At 33.1% G+C, this 25,317-nt stretch overlaps 1 long non-coding RNA gene and 1 other non-coding gene across 3 annotated transcripts in view; both read right to left on the minus strand.

Moving 5' to 3' along the window:
* LOC138702323 (uncharacterized) overlaps nt 1-25,317 on the minus strand; it is a 187,352-nt gene that overhangs the window by 157,581 nt on the left and 4,454 nt on the right. The gene's annotated exons all lie outside the window — the stretch shown is intronic.
* TRNAT-AGU (transfer RNA threonine (anticodon AGU)) lies at nt 25,230-25,303 on the minus strand. The gene has a single exon. It is a non-coding gene; the product is annotated as a tRNA-Thr (tRNA).

Genomic DNA, 25,317 nt, shown 5'->3' on the forward strand with positions numbered 1-25,317 from the left:
AGAATACAACAAGTTAATAGGCTATATGCTATAATTTTAATAGAACAATAGAAAAAAATGGTAGGAAAATTAAAATTTCACAATACTATAATATTGTACAACATATAAAATATGGACATTACGATAGTTGTTTTCTTTACAGTCCGACAAGGTTTAATAAACTAGCGTGAGAAATGAAGTTTGCCAATTTAAGGGTTTAGGGCGGAATTCATAGTCGTCACTTATAAATGAGTGAGCCCTTAAGTGGTTACTTATACTCATTTCTAATTCATAGTTGTCCCTCATTCACATAATGAGTGATTACTTAAGTGAGCTGATCTGTACCCTTAAGTGACCACTCATTTTCAAAATGGATACTGAGAATGATTTTGAGGATTTTATGGAGTTTGTTGAACGAAATGAGGAAAATATACATGTCCCAAAAAGGTATACCTGTTAGAGACATGGAGAATCCTCTGGAAATGTATAGTGAACTGGAATTTAAGAAACGATATCGTTTTCAGATCAATTCGAAGTTGTTGCTCTAGCCAAATTCATCGTTATTTATTTACTTACTTATCTACCGGTATTTATTTATTTATTTATTTATTTATTTATTTATTTATTTATTTATTTATTTATTTATTTCTATAACAAGGCAAAGCCCCGATTACAATAGACAGTACAGATATTTGTTTAAAACACATAGAATTGCATATAACATGAAAAAAGAGATAAAACAGATACAAGTGTAATTACAAATTAAAAATTAAAAAAAAACAAATAGATACTACCTAAATAAAAGACACAGATATAGATATAAATTAAAAATACCAAATAAAATAAATAAAAAAGAGTTAAGTATAGATATCATAGCCAAAAATGTAAAATATAGCTATAATTGGCAAATTACAGAGTAAATATAACACTATGTTAATAAATTCAATATACAGTATTATATAGTAGGCCTAATAGGCTTAATTTATTTATTTAAGAAATTCACTACTACAGAACACGTGTTCCAGTTAGTAGGATATCTGATTATAACTATAACCAACATGCAACTAGAATTTAACATATCATGAAACTATTGCTGTATATAACTTATTCAGTACAATAATATTGATAACTAGTTGCCATAGCAACTCCACATGTAGAGCTGCTTTCGATTAGTTCAATGAGAGTCAGCTTTTGCCATGACGTCATGTCCGGCAGCTGTAAGTGAGCACTCATTACGTGAAAATAAGTGTTGTCTATGAATTCAGAATTGACTTAAGGGTTCCCTTATTATAAGCAAACACTTATTACTTAAGAGTTCACTCATTTTATAACTGACGACTATGAATTCCACCCTAAGTGTTTCCTCATTTTATAAGTGACGACTATGAATTCCACCCTAAGTGTTTCCTCATTTTATAAGTGACGACTATGAATTCCACCCTAAGTGTTTCCTCATTTTATAAGTGACGACTATGAATTCCACCCTAAGTGTTTCCTCATTTTATAAGTGACGACTATGAATTCCACCCTAAGTGTTTCCTCATTTCATAAGCGACGACTATGAATTCCACCCTAATTGTTTCCTCATTTTATAAGTGACGACTATGAATTCCACCCTAAGTGTTTCCTCATTTTATAAGTGACGACTCTGAATTTGATCCTTGGATTCATTCGCAATATAATATCAACTATTTTTTTAATATATATATTTTTTTTCATTTAGGCTTAGGTTAAATATAGGCGTATTTAATATTTATTTATTTATTTATTATTGTATCTTATTTTTTTAATTTTATTCAGCTTCCTCCAAGTGAAGGCTGCCTAGAAGACAAAGCTTACCAAAAAATTGTTGTTGTTTTTTAGTAAATGGTAGGTATACAATTATAATGAAAAAAAATAACACAGTAATATATAATTGAAGACGACTAAACAAAAGATCATTAATTAATTAATTTGCTATTAGGTGACCACAGTCGTCTATTTAGCACTAGTTGCAAGACCCAACTTAAGTGAGCAGATCGCCATAGGAAAGAGATCAATCTGTTTACGTGTAGAGATGGTTTCTTAGGATTTCTATAGATCCCTTCACTGCAGACAGAGATACGTCAGTCACAAGAGTTTGTCCTAGACCACACTGCTTGCAAAAATGCGCGAATCTTTTTGTGATGGTCCCTCTAGCCCCAATCAGTAATCCAATAACTTAGATCGACGTTAGATGATATTTTTCCTTATAATATGGTATAGTGGGGTCGTATATGTCGCATTTTTCCTGATGTACCTCAGCAGGTTGATTTTCATATGTTTCCATCCTTACAGTTGGATTATTAATAATAATAATAATAATAATAATAATAATAATAATAATAATAATAATAATAAATAATAATAATAATAATAATAATAATAATAATAACAATAAATTTATTTATTCTGGTGATGTTCATGCCGTCAGGCCTTCTCTTCTACGCCACCAGAAATATGCGTAGACCTACATACAAAATTTTAGGACTGTTAGGAAATAAAATTGATTTGTATTATGATCATATGATCGATATTTTACTGTCCATAATGTTCCTTGGCTTAAATGCTCTACCTAACCATGACGATAGTCGATTGCAGGGGACTTGTTCCGCGTGTTATATCTAAATAGGTAAACATTGTCTTTTCCCTATATCGACGGAGCAGTGTATTGCGGTACAATTTAGCAGACCAACTTACAAACTTTTGAGCAGTACTTGCCTAGCTGTCGTTTCACATTGTTGCTGTCAGTAAGGCGTAATCAATTAAAGTCTCCCTATGTAAATCCAAGTTGTCACACAAAATGATCTTCGTATGCTAAAGCTTTCTTTGGAAAATTTGATTGAAAAGGTTCTCTCTACAGCATCTCACCTCTCAAATGACAACCGATCGGTTGCATAAACTATTTTCACACACTCTGAAACCTGCGTGCCTGCACATCTCTTCAGTAGATGATCAATTGTTTTTTATTATGTGTTGCAACTCTTTTGTGAAATCCTGACGTCAGACAGAACTTTATACCTGTGTCGTAGGCTGAAATATATCAACGAAACCAATCAGAATAGATGTTAAAACGCCTAGTAACCATGGGAACTGGTAACAATGTCATTTGTGTACTATAACAGCGAAATATGTCTGCATACCTTCGTCGTGGGTGGCCATGTCCTGTGGAAAGATTAACCTGATCCACACGTCAATTTTGTCAGTGGAATCTTCACGTAGCTATCTGGATACCTCCCCCACGGTACCAAAGACAGCGGAACGGAAGTCGTTCTTCCCAAATGAAAGCAATTAACGTGTTTATTCATAGAAAAATCAAATGTAGGAAAACAACAAGCATTAAGAGACGAGGAGAATGCGGTAGCTCACGACACACCGTTACTTAAAGGAAAGAGCGTCACCTTTCCACGTCAAGGCTCTAGGTTCGAATTCCGGCGAGACTAATTGGAATTTGTTCCATGTCCAACATCCGGGTTCACATCTTGGCTAGTTCGAATGGAATTCGTGGTTGAGGATGGATATATTTGCTCATATCCGTTTCCACAACAAGAATTTCACTAATTCTTTGTCATAATCACCAACATCATCGTCATCATCATCATCATCGTCACCGCCACCTTCACTCCTATCATCACTTTCATCGTTATCATCTTTATCTGTATCAACATTATCATTATCATCACAATAACTTTTATTTTCACAATCTCTTCATCTTCCTCAACAAATTATTTTCGTTAACGTTGTAATAAATTTTTAGTTCGTTATTTAACGACGCTGTATCAACTACTAGGTTACACTAAGATATAACAAGATAATAGCTAATTCCCAAACATATAATTTGCTAATGCTCCTTATTTAAAAAAAAATCAATTAAAATTACTGTTTGGAGAGGAAATTTAAAGTTGCAATTCTGCAATGCTTGGGAAAAATGGCATAAGTCAGTTTCCACATACATTTTTTTATATTAATTTATGGACAACTTACGGAACATCTGCTCACTTGGGAAAAGAGACATAAGATTTCTCCCATTACAATAATTCATATAGAAGAAAATCAAATCGACATAAACCAGTGCGAACACAGTTTTTTTTCCTTCTTTTGTAAAATTAACATTTTTGACTTGTGCCACTTTTCCCGAGCACTACAGAATTATTATGATATCTGTGTTTTTCCTTTCTTTTCTACTTTTTACTCTGTTATTTCAAAAATCTCTTAAAATGATGTGGAATGCACCCTGAGCACGAGTAGGTAACTTAATCTTTCTGGGGGTGCTAGAGTAATTATTATATGAAAAACAATGTGTATCTTTGTTCTAGCAATAAAGTATTATTATTATTATTATTATTATTATTATTATTATTATTATTATTATTATTATTATTATTATCATTATTAACATCAATGGTATTGATGATAGCGATATAGTATTTGGCGAGATGAGGCCGAGGATTCGCCATAGATTACCTGACATTCGTCTTACGGTTGGAGAAAACCTCTGTAAAACCCAACCATGTAATGAACCAAAGCGGGAATCGAACACGCGCTCGAGCACAACTCCAGATCGGGATGCAATCGCCTTAGCCGACTGAGCTACGTCTGTGGCTTAACATTGTAATAATAGTCATCATCATTGTCGTTACCATTATCATAATCATTTTTATCTCTATTTTCACCATAACTTCATCTTCGTTGTCTCATCATAATTTTCATTTTCAGCATCATCAACATAATCACAATAATCATTATTGCAGACATCTTTCGTTTTTATCATCGTCGTCTTTTATATTATTATCACCACATTTATTTTTCATCATCTTCATCTTCATTCTCAGAATCTTAATTTTCAACAGTAGTCATTGTCATAATTATATTTGTATTACCATCGTTTATCTCATTATTATTATTATTATTATTATTAATAATAGTAGTAGTAGTAGTAGTAGTAATAGTAGTAGTAGTAGTAGTAGTATTAGTAGTAGTAGTAGTAGTATCAATATTATCATTATCATAATCACATTCATTTTATTTTCATCATATTTAACTTCGTTTTCACAATATTATTTCTCACCATCAACGCCATATTATTCATCATTTTATTTTTATTATCATCATCATCATTAACGTTGTAATTATTATATCACTTGTCTTTACTTCCATGATCTTCATCTACTCTTCACAATTTTAATTTTCTTCACTAATACCAATAGACTATATTATTAATCATTTTCATAATTTTTTTTATCGTCAGCGTCATTATTAGGCTCAATTTTTATAAGTTGCGCAGAATTGAGTTTTTAAGGTCATTAGCAGAATATACGCCTATCCTCAGGTATCATGTAAGAAGCACTATAATAATAGACCAGTTAGCCTACAAATATATAATTTGACTGATAATGTATGTAGAATGCAATACGATAGACTGCTGAAACAGAGAAAGTATAAATCCAGAAGATATAAAGATGTCTCTATAGAAGTCAGGCCTATAGCTTGTCAGTACAAGACGAAGAAATTCAGTGAGAATTGTCATATGACATAATTTATATTACACAGATATATGAAAGTACGTGTTCAGACTTACAAAACGTATGTAGGTCTAAACGTAATTTACTTACTTACAAAAGAACCCGCTTTTAAGGAACCCGCAGGTTCATTGTCGCCCTCACATAAGCCCGCAATCGGTTCCTTCCGAGACTTATTGTATGGATTCGTAACAAGCTGTTTTTTTTACGGTGAAGGGTTGTTAGTCCTTCGTCCAATCCCCAAACTGGAGGTCCACTCCTTATCGGCTGTCCACGACTGCATATTCAATATATTCGCAGCTACCCTCCATATCTGGAGGCCGTCTCCTCTATCCGCAACCTGAGGACGCGCCATGCCGTGGTGATAGGGACCCACAATACATAGGCCTAAACGTAATTTGGATGTATAAAACTTTGTTAACAGCATTTGTTTCGAATCATTTGTAACGTCAAATTGCGCTGATTAATGTTAGATTTTAGCATAAATAACTTGTAGACCAAATGTCAATCAGAAATGGGACCGGAATTTTTAGCATTTGATCAATTTTATTCCCTGGTATTAAATCTGAAGGAAAATATTTGGGACTAAGAGGGATGAAGTTACAGGAGAATGGAGAAAGTTACGCAACGCAAAACTGCACGCATTGTATTCCTCACCTAACGTAATTAGGAACATTAAATCCAGACGTTTGAGATGGGGAGGGCATGTAGCACGTATGGGCGAATCTAGAAATGCATATAGAGTGTTAGTTGGGATACCTTTTGGGAAAAGACTTTTGCGGAGGCCGAGACGTAGATGGGGGGATAATATTAAAATGGATTATAGGGACTGGATTAATCTTGCTCAGGATTGGGACCAGTGGCTGACTTATGTGAGGAAGGCAATGAACCTGTGGGTTCTCTAAAAGCCACTTGTAAGTAAGTAAGTAAGTAAGTAAGTAAGTTAGTTATTAAATCTGAATATTTTCAATATTACGAAACATAATTATTATTATTATGAAACATTTAAAAATATTAACGTAGGAATGTAGTAACATTAGGCGTGACGTAGCTCTTAAGCTTTCGGTGTATGCAAAGATACCGAAAACATATACAAATTGAGTGTTAAGACGCAATGCACAATGTAATACATGACTTCTCCGGTCGGGCACGGATATGTCTGTTGTTGTATTTGCCGTTTATGTTCTGGACGACGTGTGCTTTGTACCGACACGGCTTTTTCTGTACGAAGAACATCCATTCTGTGTGCTAAGTGGTTTGCAATACATTTTCATTGTTGTGATCGTTACGATATTATTTGTGACCCTATATCTGTCATTACGCACCCTGCTGGAGTATTGTCCTCATGCAGTCGTATATATAGCTTGAAGGTCTGCCTCCAACGCTCGAGCAAAGACCTCTCCCCTCATGCATACGCCTGCTTGGTATGCCACAAGACACAATTAGACAGAAGAATTTTAAGGTTGGCTTCCGAATACAGTGATTATCCATGTGGATCTGTGCAATGTGACAGATACCGTTTTATATCTTACCGTAGAAGTGGGTAAAGTCAATCAGTGGGTGTATAATCGAACATTTGCGATTTTTATTGAAAATTATATATTTTCTCAGTTACTTGTTAAAGTTTTGTTATGCTGACGTTATTGCCTGACATTGAAAATGTAAGCGAGAAGGACAACAAAAATCCTGCGCATGCCAACAATGGTAATACAGTGTAATTCCCGTTGAAGTGAAAATTGTTATTCTCAACTTTTTCTCTTAAACGAAAACAAAGTCTTACAAACTCTAAATTATCGTCAGCAGTGAAAGGAGACAGGAAGTATACGTAAGTACTTTTCGTTGAGATTGTATCCTGAAATAATAGTTTTGCAGTTCGTAAATGTTAGTATTGAAACTTATTATTTTAAGAAAACTTGTACCTTTGTAGGGTTAAGTCGATCATGCCATCGACCTACTCGAAGCAGAATTAGGACCAGCAGGAAGAATAAATTGTTCACCGAAATACCTCCAACTAACACTTATAAACATAAAAGTGTCATGGTATAGCTTATATTGATGGGATAGTGGGGAAAGAGGAAGACGAAATTATGGTGAATTTCTTGCGTAAGAGAAGCACTGCCAAAGGAATATATTTTGTACACCCCTCTGTACCTGACTATGGGAACAACGTATTATAGTTTCTAAAGTGACATGAGGAGGGGAAGATTTCAAATAACATCTAACATAAACCCAAGGAATATTGAATTGCATTTTAGATTATAATTGAAGTGTGTTATTTCAATGTAAATTTTGAATTCTTAAATCTTTGTTTGTTGGTATGTGAAGTATTAAAATGTGTTTTTATGTTTTATAAGTTGGCAGTCATAGTCACGTTTGTACAGTGGAGACCTATAGGCCTAATTGTATCAAATAGTATGATCACAGTAACAAAAGATACACTATGTAATGCTGTAGGCATATATTGTAGATTATTATTGTTTTTATATCCCTTGTAACAAATAAAATATGTGTAATACACTTAATTTCTTTTTTAAAAACATAAACAATGATCGACTTTACTGCGCAATATTTTAAAATCGATCTTAAACTAAAAATTCAATGGTGATCGACTTTACCCTATTTAAGCAGGTAACTTCGATCACAAGTCAAAAAAATCAGTTTTTTATATATTGTAATTCAATTCTTGTAATGTGCCTTCATAAGTGAAGGATATGATAACAAAATGCTATTATCTGAGGAACTTCGCTCGATTGCATAACCTCAATATAATAAAAAAAATTGCAAAATTTTGATCGACTTTACCCTCTTCTACGGTATAGCCTTACATCTTAAATATGAAGAAAACTGTTATAATTATCCTCGATGAGAATGTTATTGTTCACTACAAATTTTAACGTCCTTGTCTCATTATTGACAAATCTGTTTGGAAAAAAAAATACATATCTTTTTCACGTGAATTTCTATTCTATTTCCATATGAAATTATGAGGAAGGAAGCAGGCGTAGAGCAGATATTATAACGATTGTCAGAAGTCATGGAAGAGGATTAATTCTGGACCCCACTATAAGAATAGAGAAGAATATTGAACAGGCCGCGGATGTTAAAGAAGAAAAGGAGATTACTTACCCCCCATGCATACCTCACTTAAATGAGAGAAATGACTTGCCTGTTAAAGCAGGGGAGGTGAAAGGTCTCCTTTTTGGGGCTTGGGATACCTCATATAAATTTACGAACACATTCCTAAAAGCATTAGGTATATGTAGTCAGATCATTCTAAATATTTGGATTAACATATCGAAACATTCACTACTAATTCTTCATAATCTTCTATATATATATATATATATATATATATATATATATATATATATATATATAATTTGAACTGGTAATGGAAATTACGGGAAAACGGCTGAACGGATTTTAATGAATGACCCCTCATTTTGAAGCTTGGCATCCAAGGATTTTCAGAAAAATAGTAACTTTCAGTGAAACGTTAGTTTTCCTACATAATTTTCCTATTTTCCAAAATCTATCTTTCGTCAATTTTGAGAACTAATTATTGCATTTCAGAATAAAACAAAACACACACTACAATAAACAATAGGCTATTACACGAAGGCCATGACCTGCAGGATTGCTGACATATTTAGAGTTAAAATTCAATTGGTTATTAAAAACTTCAAGACTTACTAAAAATAATTTACAGGTCCGATTTTGCGGTGTGTAATTTTCTGACTAAAGCTGTATATTGGATATTAAAATCTACAAAACTTGAGGTGGTTTGATGACATTATTACCATTAGAAATGAAATATTATTATAGTTAATGCCATGATGTGACTATTTTTCATTAATTATACATATTTTAATCCTATATTAATGATATGAAAGTGAAACGTTTTGGGGTTATGTAAGTAGATGTAGAGAATATCTTAAATTAGATCTTGATATTTTCTATAATTTACTGAGTGGCGGCTACAAAACTTACGTAAGATAATATTGTTAATAGAAATCAAATATTTTTATAGTTATTAATCAAGTGGGGTTGCCTCTTTTTCATATACTTAATGGCGGTGTAGTGTAGATATTTATATTCGTCATTCTCTTCAGTATTGGCTCGAGAGAGCGCAAAAATTACAGTTCCTAAGGAAAGACCAAAAGGTATTACTCACTGATAAAATAAGAGGCCTACAAACCTACAATCGACAATAACCTGAAACAGCTATTGTTTTACTCCCACATGAAAAACCCACTGATCGTCCTGACATTGTTACTTGCGTTTTCGCGTTGAAACTAAAAAAAACTAAGGTGAATATGTTCAAGAAAAATTATTTGGCATAAAAAAACCATTCAGAGGGAGTATGTTTCATTACTATGGAAGCAAATAACTTCCAAAATGTCTGGTATTCTTCATTGAAAATAAATCTGTAAAATTTTTATTTGAACGTCTAATGAACTTAGTTTGCAGCATTTGATGCACAAGCCACTAGTCTTTTATAAAATAACTTCTCGTAAATATGTGCGATACTGTTTCTGTAATTCCTGTTCAATGACATTCAATTAGCGTTGTATGTATATAAATTTCTCTGTTCACGACATATAAATACGGTACGTAGCTTTTCACTTTTATTTGATATACATTGTTTATTTATGTTATTTCTGGATCTTCATGATCACCCGAACTGCCTGGCGGATGTCCTTGTTTTGGAATTAATAAAAAAATATCAAACTTACTACAAATTCACATAAATGAATATAAAAAAGCTCCACCAGATGCAAAGTATCCGTTATGATCTCATACAACTAATTTGTGTTGTTTGTAAACTATTCAGAATAACCCTGTATAGAGTTAACAAAGAAAAGTTTATAAGCAAGATCGCCACTGTTCGTGGTTCAGTTCCATCAGTCTTTGAGCAGGAAATGTCAGCAAACAGAAAACTCATTTCCTCAGTGTAATTGACTTCTCTATTTTTAATCACTTACTTACACGTTCCGGGTATCAGATTCAAAGCGACATTCTGTGTCCAATTGCATTATTGATTTTACGCCAGAGAACTAAAGGCGCATCTGCTTGTGACAGTGATGGAAAGCTCTTCCATGTAAAGTGTTCCCGCACTTTTTCTACAAAGCAATTGCTATTAATAATAAGTTTCCATACGTGTGACTAGGATGTTTGTGATTGGATTAAAAATTGTTATTGATCTTATCCCTTCTTCTTATACAGTAAGACCATGATCCCTTTACCAATAATATTTTCAATATAGAAACAACCGATATAGGCCTATTTGAGATTTAGATTACAGTAAACTAGTATTAAATAAATTCTCATCATTTAACGAACTAGTTATCTCAAATTAATTATAATTATTTACATATTGCATATAGATTGAATTGTATTACATCAGCTCATAATTAAGTTTTTACTTTTTCGTCTCAAATTAAGTAAACAAACACTTGTTAAAATTTAACTCAAGGATATTGCTGTAGAATCTTCAGTGTATTGTAATTATTCATAATTTAAATATGTATGTTCCTATTGTATTAAATTAAGACTGGTTGAGTGGAAAAGATGATGATGATGATGACCTTAACTCTGCCAGCAAAAATAAAACATTCTACATTCTACAATATAATTTCTTGAGGAAATAATAATTTATTAATTCCTACATATATTATTAGTGTAATGACAGTGTCGACGTCTATTAGCTGTATTTATTTATTATTATTATTATTATTATTATTATTATTATTATTATTATTATTATTATTATTATTATTATCATCATCATCGCCTTTCATATTATTTTCTTATTGACGATATGGTGTTGAACAGCAAGTTGATGATGAAAATAATAATAATAATAATAATAATAATAATAATAATAATAATAATAATAATATAATATATGTACACTGGCATTGAAATATATCTGACTCTACTAATAGATAGTGATCGATAATTTGTTGATGTAAGTGTGGCTTCTTTAGTTGTTACTTCTATGAATAGATGGCGAAGATAATAATCAGTGTTGCCAATCGTACATAAATATACCGCATTGTAGAATTTAATATTTCATCCCCCCTTTGCTGATTGTAAAACAACACTGTGTTTAGCTTGACATCGCTGATATTGTCAATTATGAGAATAATTTATGTTTAATCTACATCATAATTTTCCTCAACATTTTTCTTAGTCGCCTCAATTATGGTGTCACCTACTGAAAACTAGCGGAACTATTTCAAAGTTTGCCAATTTTTTATATCTTTGATTCTCACTTTTCCCGTGGTTAGAAAGCTCGCTTACACGATCATAAACTCAAAGGTCGGATATCTTTGAACAATAATACGATTATAGGGCTTAAAAAGGATTACAAGCCATTTACAATAAATGACAATAGAAACAGAATCTTAACAATAGTTCACGATCTATTGACAAATATCCAAATATCCTACACATACGATATGACCTAAGATTTTAAAGCATATATAATTAATAAACAAAATAAAAAACTGCCGGACAATTCCACTACAAACGGAACAACAGTATTACCAGACAAATTACACATTTGTTTTCTAGTAGACACAGTAATAGAACAATATAATATCAACTAAACTTTAATTCATTGAACGATAGTAATCTACCTCTATTTTAGAAACGGATACACGAAATTATTATTATTATTATTATTATTATTATTATTATTATTATTATTACTACTACTACTACTATTGGGCGAATCCAGAAATGCATATAGAGTGTTAGTTGGGAGGTCAGAGGGAAAAAGGCCTTTGGGGAGGCCGAGACCTAGATGGAGGATAATATTAAAATGGATTTGAGGGAGGTGGGATATGATGATAGAGGCTGGATTTATCTTGCTCAGGATAGGGACCAATGGCGGGCTTATGTGAGGGCAGCAATGAACCTCCGGGTTCCTTAAAAGCCAGTAAATAAGTAATTATTATTATTATTATTATTATTATTATTATTATTATTATTATTATTATTTTGGTAGACGGATAGACTATGGTTTATCGCCTCCTTTAAATTGATGTCTGAAGATATGGGTTGAAATTTTTAATTCAAAAGTGGATATGGATGGGGTGAAGGACTGGAACAGAAAATTCAATCAGCAATGGTTTTGAACTTCCCTCGAAAATTACATCGACTTGTTTTTCCTCAAAGTAGTGTCCCTTGCACATCTAAAATAATTATTCAAGGCGGGAAGTTTTGAAATGAACACACGGTATACTATTAAGATGGCATGCATTGAAGGGTGACATTTTCAACGAGATTGCAATACCATATTACTCACCTCTTGCAGTATACAAATAATTTGTGGTCTCCAATTTTATTCTATTTGCAATAAAATAATTACATATTTTTTACCATTATTCTGAATTTATATCCCGTATTTCCCATGTCTTTGTTCTCTGGAAAGGAAAAGTAAGTTATAATAATTTAAATAGTGAACTTACGTGTGTCATGATGCAGTAAAAGAAGACCCACTGGTTGCTGGGACATTTTGTTTGAAAATTTACGTTATGTATGAATATGGTTGTCTCAAAGGATATGCATAAATATAATATACTTACGAATATGTAACAGGAGGCTCTAATATTCTGTCATGGTTCTGGTATTTTAGATGTTGTGTAATGTTCTTTCTTTCTGCAAAGTAAAAGGTTAACTTACATTTTGGAACTTGCTTGTGCTGCGCTCAGTCCCAAAAGACCCAACGGATGATTGTATAGTGTAATTGAAATCCATTAAAAAACCTTTTATGGTAATAATACAAAAGTTCATTAACAATATACTTACGTCTATTACACATCAGTCTCCAGATTTTGTCATGATGTTTAAGTTTAGGTACTTAACTTATAGATGTTCATCAGTACATTCTGCAAAGCAAAATCTTAACTTCAAAATTTAAACTTACTTGTGTTAAATTTCAGTACCAGAAGGTCCACTGCATGCATGGAAAATGTATTTCATATTTCCATAAAATGAGTGAATTCTTACTTAACCCTCGGCCAGAGACGTCTGTACATAAAGTTATAGAAATGAAATTATCTTTACAGTTTCCTTTACAATTGGCAATTAGGAATTATAGCTCTTTCTTCATTATTACATTGAAGAACTTAATAAACAGTGCATTGTGCATTTTTCTAGCAAGTGCTATAAATATCAATAAAGAGAGACAATGTAGATTTGTTGTATAAAGTGCGCCACGCGTCCGCTAGTGTGAGTAATTTTAGCTTTTCAGTTTTTATGTTCTACTTTCAATATGACTTAGGCTACATTAAAATGCGTCTGTTGGCACTTCTGACTAATGTGATTCTAAATCTAACGAAGACATTAAACGAAGTTCCTGCACTCAAGAGGTTTTTTCCTTGTCGGAAGAGAGGATAAATTCAAGTAGAACAAAATCGATTCTTGAGGAAGGAGTAAAAGAGAATTAATAATTGCGAAAAAAAATAAATAAAGTTTTCTGGAACCAAACTCTTACTGAGAATGGACTAGCAAGTGAAAGACGAGTAGGCCACATTTCAAAATAATTTCACTTGGACTGAATGAAAAAATTACACAATACATAAATACATACATTCAGTGAAGGAGAGTGTTCAGTGTTTTAGAGAAAAATATCGTAAATGAAACAAGAAGTGAAGAAACGATATTAATGAAATTACTATACTTAATTTGGGTTAAGAAAACAAATCACAGAAATGTCACTGAATTCTGGACCGAGGATTTGCTCAGACACTGAAATAAAGAGAACAGCTATGGACTTGAAATATTATTTGTTTCTTCTACTTTACATCCGCTTCGATCAGAAAAGCGCCAGTTTGTGGCTAATTGTAACAATTTTTCGTCTACTAACAGTAGATATAGTAGTCTAACAAAAATTAGATAATGTTCGAGGCTGTTGTTCATTCATAAGTTATACTGTAAAGAATTTCAATCGAGCCAGCTAAATACAAGTGTAAGAATTTTGTAATATTTAATTAAATTCCAAATAAATTCACTGATAAAAAGTATATAGTACAAATAATGCCTTATACCAGTCGATTTTTTTCACTTGATGCCATTGATTATTATGAGACGAGAAATATTATTTATTAAATTCATGGAAATACAGTTGAGTGCAGCAGAATATGAAGTGTGCCGTTTGTCAAATGGTGTTATTAAAAACTTAAGCGTTCGCTCAAGGGTTAATAACTAATAGGCCTACAACAAAGCACATGCATAATTCGGGTATACTTACCAATGTTAAATAAAATCTTCAGTTTTTCTATAGTTTATAAGTTGTTATGACAAATACTTTATAAGATCAAACGTGATTTGAAAGCAAAGAAAAAACTCAACTTTAAACCTACTTATATATTAGGCCTACACCATCAGAACGTCCAACTATCCTGGAAAAATATAATTATAACTTACCACTATCAATTAATATTATTCTTCTTGTATTACGACTCATAACAGTAAATGCTAACATAAAATATCATTCCTTGTACTTACCGTTTTATAAACTACAGCAGTTCGTTAGAATTGGTTTCATTCTACTTTACTTTCCAGAGATAAAAATATCCACATAATAATTTGTGTCAAATATTCTACTCTACATCTCATAACATCAATTTCCTCTAGACCATTAAAATTGAAGTTTATTAATTATTATATTTTATAAACTGAAATACTTATTCACTTTATTATAATTAATGCTATACTATTTATTCCAATCTAATAACGTCTTCACCAGTCTATTGGAATTTGTAGTAAGCTATTTAGTCTAATCTACTTAAAAGATCCACAAGATTTCGCTAGTTTATAAGGACTTGTGATAGGACAGTTAGTCTATCCAACTTACCTCATTTACAAGATTCCTCTAGTCCATTCGAATTTGTAAAAACTCTACACTCTTTACAAGATCTACACCACTTCACAGGTTTATTAGGATTTGCGATAGACTATTTGCTGCAATCTATTTACCACAGTGTATTAGAATTTGTGACAATCTAGTTACACTACTCTATTTACCAAGTACAAGACTTCACCAGTGTATTAAAATTGTGATAGGTTAGTTAGTCTATTCTACTTACCTAATCTACAAGACCTTCACTAAAATAATGGAATTTGTGATAGGTTAGTTATTCTACTCTACTTACCAAATATATAAACTTTCACCTGTAGAGTGTATTAAAACTTTGATAGGCTAGTTAGTCTATTCTACTTACCAAATCTACAAGACTTCGCGGAAGTATTAGAATTTGTGACAGACTAGTTACTCTACTCTACTTACCACATCTACAAGACTTCGCGGAAGTAATAGAATTTGTGACAGGCCAGTTACTCTACTCTACTTACCAAATCTACAAGACTTCACCAGTGTATTAAAATTGAGATAGGTTATTTAGTCTATTCTACTTACCACATCTACAAGACTTCGCGGGAGTATTAGAATTTGTGACAGGCCAGTTACTCTACTCTACTTACCAAATCTACAAGACTTCACCAGTGTATTAAAATTGTGATAGGTTAGTTAGTCTATTCTACTTACCACATCTACAAGACTTCGCGGGAGTATTAGAATTTGTGACAGGCCAGTTACTCTACTCTACTTACCAAATCTACAAGACTTCACCAGTGTATTAAAATTGTGACAGGTTAGTTAGTCTATTCTACTTACCACATCTACAAGACTTCGCGGGAGTATTAGAATTTGTGACAGGCCAGTTACTCTACTCTACTTACCAAATCTACAAGACTTCACCAGTGTATTAAAATTGTGACAGGTTAGTTAGTCTATTCTACTTACCACATCTACAAGACTTCGCGGGAGTATTAGTATTTGTGACAGGCCAGTTACTCTACTCTACTTACCAAATCTACAAGACTTCACCAGTGTATTAAAATTGTGATAGGTTAGTTAGTCTATTCTACTTACCACATCTACAAGACTTCGCGGGAGTATTAGAATTTGTGACAGGCCAGTTGCTCTACCCTACTTACCAAGTCTACAAGACTTCACCAGTGTATTAAAATTGTGACAGGTTAGTTAGTCTATTCTACTTACTACATCTACAAGACTTCGCGGGAATATTAGAATTTGTGACAGGCCAGTAACTCTACTCTACTTACCAAATCTACAAGACTTCACCAGTGTATTAAAATTGTGACAGGTTAGTTAGTCTATTCTGCTTACCACATCTACAAGAATTCGCGGGAGTATTAGAATTTGTGACAGGCCAGTTACTCTACTCTACTTACCAAATCTACAAGACTTCACCAGTGTATTAAAATTGTGGCAGGTTAGTTAGTCTATTCTACTTACCACATCTACAAGACTTCGCGGGAGTATTAGAATTTGTGACAGGCCAGTTACTCTACCCTACTTACCAAATCTACAAGACTTCACCAATGTATTAAAATTTGACAAGTTAGTTAGTCTATTCTACTTACCACATCTACAAGACCTTCACTAAAACATTGGAATTTGTGATAGGTTAGTTATTCTACTGTACTTACCAAATCTACAAGACTTCACCAGTGTATTAAAATTGTGATAGGTTAGTTAGTCTATTCTACTTACCACATCTACAAGACTTCGCGGGAGTATTATAATTTGTGACAGGCCAGTTACTCTACCCTACTTACCAAATCTATAAGACTTCACCAGTGTATTAAAATTGTGATAGGTTAGTTAGTCTATTCTACTTACCACATCTACAAGACTTCGCGGGAGTATTAGAATTTGTGACAGGCCAGTTACTCTACTCTACTTACCAAATCTACAAGACTTCACCAGTGTATTAAAATTGAGACAGGTTAGTTAGTCTATTCTACTTACCACATCTACAAGACTTCGCGAGAGTATTAGTATTTGTGACAGGCCAGTTACTCTACTCTACTTACCAAATCTACAAGACTTCACCAGTGTATTAAAATTGTGATAGGTTAGTTAGTCTATTCTACTTACCACATCTACAAGACTTCGCGGGAGTATTAGAATTTGTGACAGGCCAGTTGCTCTACCCTACTTACCAAGTCTACAAGACTTCACCAGTGTATTAAAATTGTGACAGGTTAGTTAGTCTATTCTACTTACTACATCTACAAGACTTCGCGGGAATATTAGAATTTGTGACAGGCCAGTAACTCTACTCTACTTACCAAATCTACAAGACTTCACCAGTGTATTAAAATTGTGACAGGTTAGTTAGTCTATTCTGCTTACCACATCTACAAGAATTCGCGGGAGTATTAGAATTTGTGACAGGCCAGTTACTCTACTCTACTTACCAAATCTACAAGACTTCACCAGTGTATTAAAATTGTGACAGGTTAGTTAGTCTATTCTACTTACCACATCTACAAGACTTCGCGGGAGTATTAGAATTTGTGACAGGCCAGTTACTCTACCCTACTTACCAAATCTACAAGACTTCACCAATGTATTAAAATTTGACAAGTTAGTTAGTCTATTCTACTTACCACATCTACAAAACCTTCACTAAAATATTGGAATTTGTGATAGGTTAGTTATTCTACTGTACTTACCAAATCTACAAGACTTCACCAGTGTATTAAAATTGTGATAGGTTAGTTAGTCTATTCTACTTACCACATCTACAAGACTTCACGGGAGTATTATAATTTGTGACAGGCCAGTTACTCTACTCTACTTACCAAATCTATAAGACTTCACCAGTGTATTAAAATTGTGATAGGTTAGTTAGTCTATTCTACTTACCACATCTACAAGACTTCGCGGGAGTATTAGAATTTGTGACAGGCCAGTTACTCTACTCTACTTACCAAATCTACAAGACTTCACCAGTGTATTAAAATTGTGACAGGTTAGTTAGTCTATTCTACTTACCACATCTACAAGACTTCGCGGGAGTATTAGTATTTGTGACAGGCCAGTTACTATACTCTACTTACCAAATCTACAAGACTTCACCAGTGTATTAAAATTGTGATAGGTTAGTTAGTCTATTCTACTTACCACATCTACAAGACTTCGCGAGAGTATTAGAATTTGTGACAGGCCAGTTGCTCTACCCTACTTACCAAATCTACAAGACTTCACCAGTGTATTAAAATTGTGACAGGTTAGTTAGTCTATTCTACTTACTACATCTACAAGACTTCGCGGGAATATTAGAATTTGTGACAGGCCAGTAACTCTACTCTACTTACCAAATCTACAAGACTTCACCAGTGTATTAAAATTGTGACAGGTTAGTTAGTCTATTCTACTTACCACATCTACAAGAATTCGCGGGAGTATTAGAATTTGTGACAGGCCAGTTACTCTACTCTACTTACCAAATCTACAAGACTTCACCAGTGTATTAAAATTGTGACAGGTTAGTTAGTCTATTCTACTTACTACATCTACAAGACTTCGCGGGAGTATTAGAATTTGTGACAGGCCAGTTACTCTACCCTACTTACCAAATCTACAAGACTTCACCAATGTATTAAAATTTGACAAGTTAGTTAGTCTATTCTACTTACCACATCTACAAGAGCTTCACTAAAATATTGGAATTTGTAATAGGTTAGTTATTCTACTGTACTTACCAAATTTACAAGCATTCACCTGTGCAGTGCATTAACATTTTGATAGGCTAGTTACTCTATTCTACTTACCACATCTACAAGACTTCGCGGGAGTATTAGAATTTGTGACAGGCCAGTTACTCTACTCTACTTACCAAATCTACAAGACTTCACCAGTGTATTAAAATTGTGATAGGTTAGTTAGTCTATTCTACTTACCTAATCTACAAGATCTTCACTAAAACATTGGAATTTGTATTAGGTTAGCCGTTAGTTATTCTACTCTACTTACCAAATCTACAAACTTTCACCTGTAGAGTGTATTAAAATTTTGATAGGCTAGTTAGTCTGTTCTACTTACCAAATATATATCAGTGCCCAGTGTATTGAAATTTATGTTATTTTACTGCACTTACTATATACCAAAAACGTCAGCAGATAATTAGAATTTTTGTTAGTTATTCTTAGTTACTTACCAAATATGTAGTATCAGTGCACCAGTAGGCCTATATTGGGATTTGTGTTTGATTCTATTCCAGTTATCATATTCACAAAACACTACCGTCGATTAGAATATTTGTTAGTTATTCTGATCTACTTACCATATAGAATGTCAGTGCACTGCTGTATTGGAATTTGTGTTATTGTTTCTATTACACTTGCCATGTTCATAAAACTTCAGCAGTAAATTATAGTTTCTGTTAGTTATTCTACTCTACTTGCCAAATATGTATCAGTGTACCAAAGTGTTGAAGTTTGTTTTATTCTACTACACTTACCATATGCATAGAACTTCACTAGTCAATTAGACTTTTGTTAGTTATTCTAGTCTACTTACCAAATAAATGTCAGTGCACCAGTGTATTGAAATTTGTGTTAGTGGTTCTACTGCACTTACCATATGTATAAAACTTTACTAGTCAATTAGAAATTTTTTAGTTATTCTACTCAACTTACCAAATATACCAGTGCACCATGTATTAGAATTTTTGTTATTTTACTACACTTACCATATCCATAAAACTTCACCAGTCAATTAGAATTTTTGTTAGTTATTCTATTCTACTTACCAAATATATGTCAGTGCATCAGTGTATTGCAATATATATTATTCTACTACACTTACCATATGCATAAAGCTTTACCAGTCAATTAGAATTTTTGTTAGTTATTCTACCTTACTTACCAAATATGTCAGTGCACCAGTGTATTGGAATTTGTGTTATTCTACTACACTTATCATATGCATAAAACTTCACCAATCAATTAGAATTTTTGTTAGTTATTGTAATATATTTACCAAATATATATGTATATATATATATATATATATATATATATATATATATATATATATATATATATATCAGTGCAATAATGTATTGAATTTGTGTTATTCTAGTACACTTACCATATGCTTAATGCTTCACCAGCCAATTAGACCTTTTGTTAGTTGTTCTACTCTACTTACCAAATATATATCAGTGCACCATTGTATTGGAATTTGTGTTATTCTACTACACTTACCATATGTTTAATGCTTCACCAGTCAATTAGACCTTTTGTTAGTTGTTCTACTCTACTTACCAAATATATATCAGTGCACCATTGTATTGGAATTTGTGTTATTCTACTACACTTACCATATGCTTAATGCTTCACCAGTCAAATAGACCTTTTGTTAGTTGTTCTACTCTACTTACCAAATATATATCAGTGCACCATTGTATTGGAATTTGTGTTATCCTACTACACTTACCATATGCTTAATGCTTCACCAGTCAATTAGACCTTTTGTTAGTTGTTCTACTCTACTTACCAAATATATATCAGTGCACCATTGTATTGGAATTTGTGTTATTCTACTACACTTACCATATGCTTAATGCTTCACCAGTCAAATAGACCTTTTGTTAGTTGTTCTACTCTACTTACCAAATATATATCAGTGCATCATTGTATTGGAATTTGTATTATTCTACTACACTTACCATATGCTTAATGCTTCACCAGTCAATTAGACCTTTTGTTAGTTGTTCTACTCTACTTACCAAATATATATCAGTGCACCATTGTATTGGAATTTGTGTTATTCTACTACACTTACCCTATGCTTAATGCTTCACCAGTCAATTAGACCTTTTGTTAGTTGTTCTACTCTACTTACCAAATATATATCAGTGCACCATTGTATTGGAATTTGTGTTATTCTACTACACTTACCATATGCATAATACTTCATCAGTCAATTAGATTTTTTGTTAGTTATTCTACTCTGCTTACCAAATATATATCAGTGCACCAATTTACTGGAATTTGTGTTATTCTGCTGGATTTATCATAGGCATAAAACTTCAGCAGTCAATTAGAATTTGTGTTAATTATTCTCCATCATGTATATTTTCCACAGTTTTCCTGGAAAATGTCATTCCTGTTCCAATTAATGTTTTAAAATGTGAATCGTTTATGCGTTCTACAATCGCGAAATCTGGTTAAACTTTTTGTTTGATGTCATTAATTACAGAACTTGAATGACAAATTATGATGTGATTCAAACAATGTAGTTTCGAATTCAACCAGCTGTGATAAATCATAAATGGGAGACTAATTAATAATATGGCATCGAAATAAATTCAATATTATTCGTACACAAATGGGCATGATTAATAAATGTGGAAAGTATGAAGGCAGAAAATGATAATTCATTTATTACAGTTGTTGTTTAGATAACTGTCCGAAGACAGGTGTGAAGCTCACAAGTGATGCCAAAAAGACACCACTTATGAGGCAACTAGGCTGGGAGATGAGGTAGGATGGCCAGTTACTTTCCCCCTCCATTCCATACATCGCCGACTAGCCACATATTGCACTAGTCAGAATTCAGATACATACAAACAATTGTTCTCCCTCTGACACATATCATCAAAAGAGATGTACTGCCTGATAACAGATGTACATATTAGCCAGAATCTCAATCAGAGGATTTTATTACAATGTAATTCTAAAATATATAACTGTAGTATTAATTTCCAAAATGAATTGAATTTCTGTAATGATATATTATTATACAGTACTATAAGTTCCACACAACTCACTGGCGTCATATTCATGTGTGAATCATTTTAACTAGCAACTGAATTGTTGTTTCGAAGACTAGGCCTCATAGAATGAAGAAGCAAATTGACTAGAAGCCTCGGCCTTATTAAAATAAATTTAAATGCGAGGAATAGGCTATGAAGGCAGAAATGAAAATAAATATCAACATTTTATTTCAAATCCCAAACATTCGTATAATCCCATCCTTGCTCAAAATAAAAATCACGAACAACATAAACTTTTCACTCAATTATTCTAGACATTCGATTATTCCTCTGTAGCTTTTCCATCTTGTTTCCTAACTTGTCGAAATTTCTCTTCCATATTTCTTTTCTCTATAGTACTATCAGGGATTGAAACGCTTTACCTGCAGACTTACTAAAGGCTTTACCAATAACCAAAAACGTATTTAAAAATAGGCTTAAGGACTTTACTAATAGACGGTAGTATATTATACACACTACTTAAAGGGTGTAATTGATATTTGTTACTGAAGTATTATATCAGTGAAGAAGTGTGTTGTGTCAGTGAAGTGTGAAGTGTGTTGTGTCAGTGGTGTGTGTGTGTGTGTAAGTGAAGTGTGTTTCTGTCAATGAAGCTTTACAGTTTATAGTGGCAGTGCAAAGAATTTGAACAGTGAAATGTTTTTGAAGTGTTAGTGAAATCAGGATAGAATCAGTGAAATGTGTCGTAGTTCCAGTGCAGTGAGTGAGTTGTCAGCGAAATGAGTGTAATGTTGAAAGGTACTTGTGCAGATATATGAACATATCACACTCGTGGGTTTTAGTCCGAACTTAGGGTTAAGATACAAATTAGAGTTACTTCAAATGCTATTTTAAGTGATCGTGCTTCATTTAATTTAGAATGCTCCCTGTTATTATTATTATTGTTATTATTATTATTATTATTATTATTATTATTATTATTATTATTATTATTATTATTAACGAGCAAATGCTGCGTAACTTTCGGTGCTGAACCCCGGACTCATTTCACCGGCATTATCACCTCCATTTCATTCAGACGTTAAATAACCTAGATGTTGATACAGCGTCGTAAAATAACCCAATAAAATAAATAAAAAATTATTATTGTTATTATTATTATTAGTAGTATTAATTATTATTATTAATTTATTATTGTATTTTTTATTAATTGTATTTATTATTGTCATTATTGAGTGTAATTAATAATAATAATAATAATAATAATAATAATAATAATAATAATAATAATAATAATAATGTTAAAAACCGGCAAATTCTGCAAATAACGTGTTCCCATAACATTTATTTAAAATTATCAGATTGACAACACTTATAACTACTTTATTCCCATAATTCCCATCGGAATACAGCTAGCAACAGTCCACCCCAATGCGGCAAACTGATGAACTTCCATGAAGGTATTCCGTGCATCATAAAAGTTAAACCCCTCTGGTGTATACCCACTTTATGAAACTGCATTCTGTTCACAGCTTCTAACAAGGTAACATTTTTCCAACTTTCCTGTGTACCACCGTCATATTGAAATACATACAGCTGGATAGTGACCTTCGTATAGACCAGGTGTAAATAACTCGACTCAATCACTGGAGACCATCACTTAACTCCCCATTCCACCTCCACGCGCTGAGACAGTAATGTTTTGTGCTGAGCAGACAGGAAGGTCAGTAACGGATTGTATCAGCGGACACCATAGCTTTTACGAACTTTCGGCTGCTGCTGGTCGCTTAAATTCCACCACTGATGCACGGAACGTTACTCTGCGTTTCTTTATAAGACGATGTACGCCAGCCGTGGCGAAAATGTGACTCGCGAGCACATTGTGGTTCGCAATGATAGCCATGCATTTCTCTTGCTTCTTACCTCCCACAACCCCCACCCTCTCACTCACTGGAGTCAAACTCCGTTCCATTTGTATTTGTCTCTGACCTGCGAGTGGCATATGTCTCTCTCGAAACCATGCACCTCTACAAAAACGAAAGTTCCAAGTAGGATGGGAGGACGCATTTTTTTGCTGCCAATATGATGAGAATGTGAAATGTACCTATGATTTGTTCACAAGTATTACGAGGAAAACGGTTGTATAACATAAAACGTTATTATACTACATGTTACTGATGAAATATTAAAAGATTAAGTGTTGTTATTATCATCATCATCATCATCATCATCATCATCATCATCTCTGTACGTCGATCCTTTTCAGATGTACGAATAATGCGGTTAGATCTTCAATTTAAACTCACATATTTACAATGTGATGTTAAATGAAAGCTAGATGTAAGGACTCGACAAATGTTCAACCTTTCAAATCTTTGCCAAAAAATAAATATCCGAAGCTTGGTTCTTTCGCTTGTTCTTTTGAAGCGATGTTCGCTACAACTTACGTTTGTGAAAAATTAATTTCAACAGTGAAAATAGTAAAAACCTAATTTAGATCACGACTGACAGACAGATACCTTCGTGATCAACTACGACTGGCAGTAAGTGACATAATTCCTGATTTTGAAGCTCTGAAGACAGCTACTTTTAGGTTGTGATAATGTGTCCTATGTTTTATTGTTCATTTCATTCTTCGTTGGATGTATTAAACATTAGTTTGTAGTTTGTACTGTATAAAATTATATTTAAGTGCTTGACGTAAGGAAAATGAAAATCCGTTAGTAAGTGAGACAGTTGCTTCACTTCCCCTTCCGGTGTTCGCCTCCCTCCATAGGTGCTATGCACGTTGCAGGTTACACAGTGGCTCGGCGCACAATCACATTTTCGTCACGGCTGGTGTAAGCGAAGCGGACATGAACGGGGGTTTCTGCGTCCCTTTCACTTCCCCTGTTTTGCCCAGGGCTGATACAGATTATTTGTGATATCGGATTCAATTTTTTTTTCCCTGGAGCAAACCGCAAAAGCCAAAACTGCGTAGATCTATTTCACGTAAGTTCATGAATCTAAAATACATTTACTACGAAGCGACGATGTCTTCGTAAACTATAGCGTTGTTGTTACTGTTATCCAGCACTGAATAAAAGATTATAATATAAACTTTAGGCACCGGAGGGATTCGAACCCTCGATCTCCTGTTTACTAGACAGGCGCTTTAACCAACTAAGCCACGGCGCCCGTGGAAATATTAG

The sequence above is a fragment of the Periplaneta americana genome, chromosome 6 (genome assembly GCF_040183065.1).
Source record: "Periplaneta americana isolate PAMFEO1 chromosome 6, P.americana_PAMFEO1_priV1, whole genome shotgun sequence".
Taxonomy (NCBI): domain Eukaryota; kingdom Metazoa; phylum Arthropoda; class Insecta; order Blattodea; family Blattidae; genus Periplaneta; species Periplaneta americana.